Raw genomic sequence first — 9807 nt, 5'->3', positions numbered from 1 at the left:
ACCAGAAAAGGCAGACAATAATATGCACATAAAATATATAGAGAGAGAGATGGGGGCTAAAAAGAGAGAGGAACAGGGGTGTATGGCAGAGAGTAATTGGAGCGATACACACAGGAGATCAGAAAAAACCCTCTGAGCTGCAACACAAATGATAAGGATTTGATTTGAAAGGCAAGAACAGCAAAAATATGCTTTGTCAATATGAACAAGAGATGAAAGTTAGCGGAGCTGAAGTGTGGGAGATGTGTACCCATCACTGGAGAATCTAATATGAAGTTAGTGAAACTAAGGTTCAGGACCCTCCCTTCTGGGATCCCTTCCAAGGCTCTGGAAGGAACACCAACAATGTGTTTACACATTCATATGCCATTGTAAAATTTGCCAAAGTAAAATACCTCAACCGAATTTGGTTAAGATTATTGTCTTTTTCACTCCAACTTCCCCTGCAAGTGATGGTGGAGTACCAATGAGCCTTTTTGGAATCCAGCGAAGGGGAAGATGAGGTGAGGATTTGTTCAGCTTGGGTTTCATGAAATCTGTTTACGTGGTTCACAATCACATTCACGAAAAGTTATTGCCAGCTGCCCAGCATAGGAATGAAGAGCTTCCAGGCATACTCTTACCATGTGTTGTATCCATTTGCCTGGTGTGAGAACATTAAAGGGCAGGCCAGAGGTCCTTTCATAGTATCATCCCATTCTAAGATGCTGACACAGTGCATATTTGTGTAGTAGGGGAAAACATAGGCTGAAATGTACAGTATCACAAACTAGTCTGTGGAATACTCTTCTAAAAGCTAAATATAAAAATTGCTAGTGAAGAATTAGTTTTCTTATTGGTGTCTAGTCAAATGCAAAGGTGCCTCCTTTCGGAAATATGTCAGATAATGCAGTACATACAATTACAAATGCACTGTACATTCTTTATGGTTATTATAAAAAATAAGATTTATTAGAATTAGTATGTTTATGGGCACATACCTGTAGCCACATGACACTGAAATCTCATGTTGTATGTAATACTATTATAACTTATAAAAACTACTATTGAGCGTTGCCCTGGCGGAGTGGAGATAGGCCATCTGGTTGGAGAGATGTGTAACACACCGACTTACTGAGACCTAGGAAAGGCCGCCAAGGATTTCTTCAATAAAGGACATGGATTCGGCATGGTCAAAATAGATCTGAGAACCAAGTCTTGTAGTAGGAGTGGAATTTTCTACTTCTGGTCATGCTTACACTGATACAGGGAAAGCATCCGGCAACCTAGAGACCAAATATAAGGTCTGTAACTATGGACTTACTTTCACCCAGAAATGGAACACAGACAATACTCTTGGAACAGAAATCTCTTTGGAGAATAAGTTGGCTGAAGGGTTGAAACTGACTCTTGATACCATATTTGTACCGAACACAGGAAAGAAGAGTGGAAAATTGAAGGCCTCCTATAAATGAGGTTGTTTTGTATTAGCAGTAATGTTGATATACATTTTTCTGGACCAACCATCTATGGCTGGGCTGTATTATCCTTTGAAGGTTGGCTTGTTGGCTATCAGATGAATTTTGACACAACCAAATCCAAACTGTCACAGGATAATTTCGCCCTGGGTTACAAGGTTGCAGACTTCCAGCTGCACACTCATGTGAATGATGGCACTGAATTTGGAGGGCCTATCTACCAGAAGGTTAATGCGAAAATTGAAACATCAATAAACCTCGCTTGGACAGCCAGCAGTAACAATACCCGTTTTGGCATGGCTGCTAAATACAAGCTGGGTTGTAGAACTTCTCTAACTGCTAAAGTCAATAATGCCAGCCTAATTGGACTGGGTTATACTCAGACCCTTCAACCAGGAATCAAACTGACCATATCAGCCTCAATTGACAGAAAGAACTTCAATGCAGGAGGTCACAAAGTTGGGTTGGGATTTGAACTAGAAGCTTAATGTGGTTTTGAGAAAAGCATCCGATTTGTCCCTGGAGGTGAAGAGAAGCCACTATGTTTTGGCCTTAAAATTCTTCTGTGAAATTTCAAAAGTGTGAACTTTTTATTCTTCCAAAGAATTGTAATCCTCCCCACACTGAAGTCTAGAGATCGCAAGTCCATCCTGCGGGAGGTACTTGAAGGCATGCCTGGAAGTTGTCATGTTTGTGCCACATTTCAGTTGAGTTCCGCAGTGTTATTTTAAACGTGTTCCTCTGCGACAATGTAGTGTCACATTACAAAGGAAATGACCCAACCCTCCAGTTTGTACATCACGTCCTGCATGTCCCACACCACTCTTTCATGACCTTTTAATAATATATTGGTCTCTGTGCTGTAGTGGAAATCTTTGGTTTTGCATCAGAGTAAAATAAAATAAACCCATCACATTTGGAACATAAAAAAAAAAAAAACAACAACTATTGGTTAACTATGATAGATGTTAATGGAAAAAATGAGATCATGAAATTTCTGTCACGTAAAGAAGAAATGAAAGAGCATTCAAGCAGGAAATGTAGGGAAAAAAAGAAGAGTGTCAGTTAATTAATAAAAATATTGCTACTTATCTGAATTTTGAAATATTTGTGGGAGTTGACTAATCTATCTGGGGCTTTTTTAATCGATAAAACTAACACTTTCTAGATTTTCATAACTTAGTTGTCCCTCTTTTGATCTTTTCATTTTTCATTGGTCTTTCCACCTCTTTTACTTCAAAGCTTCGTAAAGTGAATTAAAATGTCTGTGCCCTCAGGCTTCTGGAAGTTAATAATATTAAAAATAGATACATTTATACCTAGAATGTCAGAATGCCTAAAAGTTGCAATGGTAGTGTTAAAAATGCCTAATAAATAAAATAAATAATGCTCATTGGGTCCCTGAGTGAAACTTTATATCGGAGCCAAATTCTAGATACGGGTAGTGCGTTTAAGTTAGGAATCACTTTTAACCTATTAAGCAAAAATATGATTCAAATTGCTGCATTTTCTTGTATCAAAGTAATGTTTTCCAGACTAAAACATACTCTGTTATCAACTTGCCATGTGCTTGCTGTCCACCCTGGCTTTAAAAACATGCCTGAATCCATTCATGTAACAAATGTTTATTATTTATTTCAGTCACTGTTTTAGGCATGAGGGACATGGAAATTAACAAGACAAGGCCTATGCCTTCTAGAAGCTCATATTCCAGTAGGCAGGGCAGATAATGAAGACAGATAACCCTATGTTTTGTCAGATGGTGGCAAGTGCTATGATGAGCAATGGAGTGCGGGAGTGGATAGAGGTAGGCTGACTACTTCAGAGGAAAGCTTCTCCTCAGGAGGAGGTGATATTTGAACAGAGCCCTTTTCCGTGTAGTTGCAGTGCTGGTAGTTGCCACTGTTGTTTTACATCATAAAATCATAAAAATATTTTAACCAAACAAGGTACACTGCAAGCGTATCCTTTTCAGAGGCAGCACAGGTTGCGGGGAGAAGCAGGGGCTTGATGTGAATTCAAACCTCTTACTTTGCTATTTTCTGCACAGCCTTGGGTGCATCATTCGTCTTTTCTGAACCCTGTTTTTCTCTTTCAAAGTTGCTCTAAGCAATAAGTGAAGTGTTTTTAAACACCTATTTTTTAAACAAGTGCCTGGTATATAGTAACTGCTTCAGAATCTTCCCTTTAACTTCTCCCTTTGCTATCCAAGACAGATCTTTCTGGATGGGAACACAGAGGCATTAACTGAGAGTTTTTGGAAGGAAATACTTTTCATTGCAGATCAGTGCAACAGGCTTCCCACAAAAGTGAGGAATTTCCTGGAAAATTGCTAATCACTTGCAAGGCAGCCAGCAATAACCGAGCAAACAGAAAGTAAAGTTGGCCACTACTGCGTCTGAGGAGCATATGTAGCTGACTGGAATTCGTTACTCTTCATACCTCTTTCGAATTAGACAGGCCTGGGTTTGTGTCCTGGCTCTACCCTCCCACACCCCCTCTCCCACTTCACTAGCTGGTTACTGTAGCTCCTATTCTTCATGTGAGGAAAAAGGCTATTGTAAAGAATTGATGAGGTAAATTGGTATTCCGCACTGTGCTAAAATATAGGAGGAGGCACTTGGGGTTTTTTTTTGTTATTACTGTAATTAGTAGTGATTTATTAATTTTTTGACTCAGGACACTTTGCCAATTCACTGTCTTTCATGTTTCTCAGAAAACCCTGAAGTAGTAGAAATAGCATTACTCCCTTCAACAAAATTGTGAAATGAGCCCCTCAGAGAGCAACTCATTTCATCCATGACTGGGATTCCTTTGCTGTTCTCCTAATTCCCCAGCAATCTCAAATAGTATATATTTGCTGATGGGTTGACTATGCTAGCTTCCACTGTGCATCAAATTCAGATCTAATGACATTGCAAACCAGATAGGGCCTTGGGAGGTAGAACAGATGAAGAATGGTGGGCAGCAAAGCAAAGTGTATTGATCGATAGCAAAATGGTAATACAAAGCTCCCGAAAAGGGAGGGGACCCAAGAGGGTTGCCACCAGAGTTTCTAAGTCTAGGAGTTTTTATGGGGCTTTGATGGGCTGTCTTAATCTGATTAACCCTCCCTGCGCGCATCATCCAGTCAGGTTTTTGTCATCTATCACGTGGGAAAGGGTGGTGTAAAATCCTTGTAATGGTGGTTTCTTCTGGGGGTGAGGGTGGGGGACTTGTGTCTGCCTGCCTTTCTTCCAACTATCCTTCATCAATGATACTTTTCCCATCATGAAAATATTCTCTTTGAAATTTTGAAGTGGATACAAACATTAAGCCTCACCTAGTAAGTGTCATTTTCTAAACTCTCTGGAGAGAGGGAACACTGGCAGTCATATCAAGTAAATTGCCTAAGATCATCCTGGAATCAGTAAGAGCGCAAACCAAGCTCCAGAGCCCTCTTCCCACATCAATGGAACACAGAAAGAATTACATGGATATCACTTAGGCCATTGCCCTGACAACATATTCTGGGGATTTTCCTGAATTTTGTATTTTAGCACTTGACCAGATCTGGCCTTAAATATTTTAAGGATAGTATTTTCTTCCATTTTCCATTTTTTCAACCTGGATAATTAGGCCAGCATCCAAGAGCTCTGACTTCCAGGAGGAGTTTTTCTGTCATTTGAAATATGACTTCCAGGTCTTTTAAAAATATTTCTAGTTCTATTCTTCCTATTACTATCTTTTTCTTCCCTTTTAGTGCTAATACTAGTAATGATTAGGATTACTGGGAATAGGACCATCATATATGAAAAATTCCTTCTCTGCAATAATTTTAAATTTCTTTTATAAATCTTTCTTTCCATCTTTAATTAAAAATAGTTTTTAGGGACACCAGAGTGGCTCAGTCAGTTAAGCATCTGACTCTTGGTTTCAGCTCAGGTCATGATCTTATGGGCCATGAGATCAAGCCCCACGTCAGACTCTATACTCAGTGGAGAGTCTGCTTGAAGATTCTCTCCCTCTGCTCTTCCCCAGATTTGTATGTGCGTGTGCTCTAGTGCATTCTCTCCCTCACTCTCTCTCTCTCTCTCTCCTCAAATAAATAAATAAATCTTTAAATGTGTTGAAGACCTTAAAATCTAAGCTTAATATCTTCAATATAAGAGCAACTGAGAAAGAACTTAAAATTAAAACTTTAGTCATGTTTGAGAAAGTCATCTGCCAAATATTTATAGAATTTCAAGAAAATATAAGGAAATATTTTTGAAAGACACACACACAAACATGCATGAACATGTGCATAGATTGACAATTAAACTTATGTTATCATTATATGAAAATTTAATGTGCACATTAGATAGTTCAAACATTCTTTCTGATGTATCTCTTTTATGAATGAATTTTGAAAATCCAAAAATCTAACCCAAATTTAGATAATTAATTTGAAAAGCTGTAAAATACAGAGTAAGTGTATTGTACTTTTGGAGGAATAAAGCTTTTTAACAACTGCAGGCAATTAAAATAAATATATATATGTGAACATTAACAGAGCCATTGCACAGAAATTTTCAGTCTAAAATTAAGATAATGATCATTAAAACTGATTTCACTTCATTCTTTCCAAATCCATCTTATTCTGCTTCAGCAATAAATGAAATCCAGATGTTGGAATGACGCAAGATACTTTGTTTGCAGCCCTGTAAAAGAGGCATGCTTTCTAGTTAGTATAACCATTCATTTCAAAAACAAACCCTTTAGTTTCTTTACAAAATTGTTTTGGCTGAGGAAACTCCGGGATATAAATCATTAAGGGTTACCGATAGCCCTCAAGAGATGAGTAAAAAAGTCATAGATACTACCCAGGTACAACCCAAAGTCATAAAATAACTATGTCTCATAGTTTTAAGTCACTTTTGTTCAAGACTGGTAAGACTTATTGTATGGTAAATACGCTTTTGTCATAGAATTAATGGAATGACAGATATCTAGATTTTAATATTCAAGATGCTAAATGAATTCAGGATAACAACCGACTAACAGTATTCATCATTAAAAATTAGTGGAACAAATAATTAATAAGTATTATAAGATTTTAAAGTGGAAGCCTAGGGGGTGCCTGGGTGGCTCAGTGGTTGAGCATCTGCCTTTGGTTCAGGTCGTGATCCTGCGATCCTGGGATCCAGTTCCGCATCAGGCTCCCCACTGGGAGCCTGCTTCTCCCTCTGCCAATGTCTCTGCCTCTCTTTCTGTCTTTTATGAATATATAAATTTTAAAAATCTTTAAATAAAAATAATAAAGTGTAAGCCTACAGGTAACAACTGTCTATATAACAACACTAATATTATTTTGGTCCAAGGACAACTAATAACAATGGTGAGCTGGTAAATAATTTCCTTTCTTTGGCTTATGAGTCTGTGAGCTACTTACTGCTACTTTATTTGTCTGTGACAGAAGAGAAAAAGGTAACTGTTTCAAAGGCTATTTGCTCCTGAGGGAAACTACATAGAAGGCATTTTTATTGAATAATACTTTATAAAATATATGAAATATAAATTATGATAGTATTCAGATGAATTTCAAGGAAAGCATGGACCATGAATTATTTACAGATCCATGTGGATCTATCAACAGAAAGATAAAGTAAATGTCCAGGAAAACAGTAAATACACTATTTTTAAAAGATCTGTAGCATTGCCTGGTGGCTCAGTTGGTTAAGTGATGGACTCTTGGTTTTGGCTCAGGTCATGATCTCAGGGTCCTGGGATGGAGCCTCTGGTCAGGATCTGTGCTCAGAGTGGAGTCCGTTTGAGGATTTCTCTCTCTCTCTCAGTCTCTTGCCCACTTACTCCTGCTTTATCTCCTTCTAAAAAATAAATAAATAAACCTTGAAAAAAAAATCTGTAGGGATGACTGATTTATACTGAAGCATTTACTTTGTCTTATTCCCTTTGTAACAAATAATATAATTTTTTTTTTTTGCCATACAGGTAGTGAAATGGACAGTCTATCACTGAAAAAAATAAAACAATAGGCACAATTAGGAATCTTCTCTCTACTCTTAAACCTTTTGGTGGTGCATGTGGGTGGCTCAGTTGGTTAAGCAGTGGACTCTTGATTTCAGCTCAGGTCATGATCTCATGGTTGTGAGATGGAGCCATCCTCAGGCTCTGCACTGGATGTGGAGTCTGCTTAAGATTCTTTCTCCTTTGCTCTCTGCTCCTCCTAGCCGACATAAATAAATAAACCTTTTGGCATTATTCCTTAACTAACCATGCCATTTGACCTAAATAATACATAATAATGTAGCAAATATACTAACATCTTTCATTGCCTTTAGGCATTTAAAAGAAAGTGATTGGGGATCCCTGGGTGGCTCAGCGGTTTAGCGCCTGCCTTTGGCCCAGGGAGCGTGTCCCACGTTGGGCTCCTGGCATGGAGCCTGCTTCTTCTTCCTCCTGTGTCTCTGCCTCTCTCTCTCTCTTTCTATGTCTATCATAAATAAATAAATATTTTTAAAAATATATAAATAAATAAAAGAAAGTGATTGTTTTCAATGTATATTTTTGGATGCATTTAAGAAAATTTTAATATGCAGTCATTTGTCTACAATATATTAAACACTAGAGATACAAACTTTTGGTTCTTGCCTTCCAAGGTTTTCAAGATATAGAGCAGAGTTTGGCAAACTGTGAAGTCAAGGCCTTAGCTTTCTGTGGCAACCACTCAGTGGTCTTCGTGCAACCACAGATAATCTGTAAATGACAGTGTAACTGTGCTGTAATAAAATTTTACTTCCAGAACAGGCAAGAGCAGATTTGGCTTCTGAGCTGAAACTTGTTGATCAGTGGTTAGAATAAAGGAAAAATAATATAATCAACTAGCAAAATAATAACATTAAAAGATAGTTCCTTGGACTTGTGTTTCTGAATATTAGGTGATATCTTTCAGCAGAACAAAATGGCCACGGAGACTATTAGAAAAGTCAAACAAATTTTTTAAAATATCCATTTAAACATACCAAAAGTGGAGTGCCTGGGTGGCTCAGGTAGTTGAATGTGGGACTCGATTTTGGTTCAGGTTCATGATCTCGGGGTCATGAAGCCAAGCCCTGCATCAGGCTCAGTGCTCAGTGCAGAGTTTGCTGGAGATCTCTCCCTCACCTTCTACCCTCCCCGCCTTGTGTGTGAGTGTGTGTGTGTGTGTGTGTGTGTGCACATGCGCAGTCTCTCTCTCTCTCTCTCTCTCTCACACACACACACACACACACACACACACGATAAATTAATTTAAGAAAGGAAAAGACAGGACACCTGGGTGGCTCAGTGGTTGAGCGTCTCTGACTTTGGCTCAGGGTGTGATCTGGGGATCTGGGATTGAGTTCCACAGTGGGCTCTCTGTAGGGAGCCTGCTTCTCCCTCTGTTTATGTCTCTGCCTCTCTCTGTGTGTGTCTCTCACAAATAAATAAATACATCTTAAAAAAAAAAAAAAAAGAAAAAGACATCAGAAGTGCTAAACGAACCAGGATAAGGAGGTGCCAAGATTCCAGATGGAGAAGCTGAGAATATAGATTTTGCCAAATGGGCATTGTAACCAGGAGCCAACAAGTTAGCAGAGCCTTTGTTGATCTCTTGGAGCAGGGCAGTGGTTCTCAGTTGGCGATAATCTGCCTCCAGGGGTCATCTGACAATGTCTGAAGACATTTTTTGATTATCATCATGTGGGGGAAGGGATAATTTGCTTTGGGCATCAAGTGTGTAGCAGCCCGGGACACCCTACAAAGCATAGGACAGCCCCCACTCCCAGCGAAAATTACCTGGCTCCAAATGTCAGTACTATCTAATTTGAAAAACCCTCAGCTGCAGAAACAAAACTGGAGGCTTAGAATCTTACACACACATTCACCCCAGATGTATATAATTCTTAATCCTGATTTGGGTTAGAGATTTTCTAGAAATCACTGTCAGATTCTTACAGTCTCAGATCTGGAATAACCTGCCTGTACCAAGTTCCACCATGAAGTGCTCTGAATCATCTTCATTCCCCCAGGTCCCAATCCCACTATAGCTACATTCATTCTCAGTAAAACACCTTACTTATCACTTCCCTTAATGATTCAGTTAAAATTATCCTACAAAGGGCACAATACTTCCTTTCTTTCCACATAATATTTTTTTCTATAACTTCACTCATCCCCCCCCCCATATTTACTAAAGTATTTCTTCTTTTTAGGTTACTCCATCTCCTTCCTTTTGTAGTTCTTGAAAAAGGAGTCAGCATATACCATGTCCACTTTATTATAATGCAGTGCCTGTTTCAATGACTCCACAAATGCCTTCCTAGCCAAATCTCAATTGTGAAACCAA

At 38.6% G+C, this 9807-nt stretch overlaps 1 pseudogene; it reads left to right on the top strand.

Moving 5' to 3' along the window:
• The first annotated feature begins 1093 nt into the window (after positions 1-1093).
• LOC121493547 lies at positions 1094-1945 on the top strand (annotated as a pseudogene).
• The last annotated feature ends 7862 nt before the right edge of the window (positions 1946-9807 follow it).

This window comes from Vulpes lagopus, chromosome 6, assembly GCF_018345385.1.
Source record: "Vulpes lagopus strain Blue_001 chromosome 6, ASM1834538v1, whole genome shotgun sequence".
In the NCBI taxonomy this organism is placed as follows: Eukaryota; Metazoa; Chordata; class Mammalia; order Carnivora; family Canidae; genus Vulpes; species Vulpes lagopus.
Note: the sequence above shows the minus strand (reverse complement) of the source record. Positions and strands in the feature narration are given on the sequence as shown.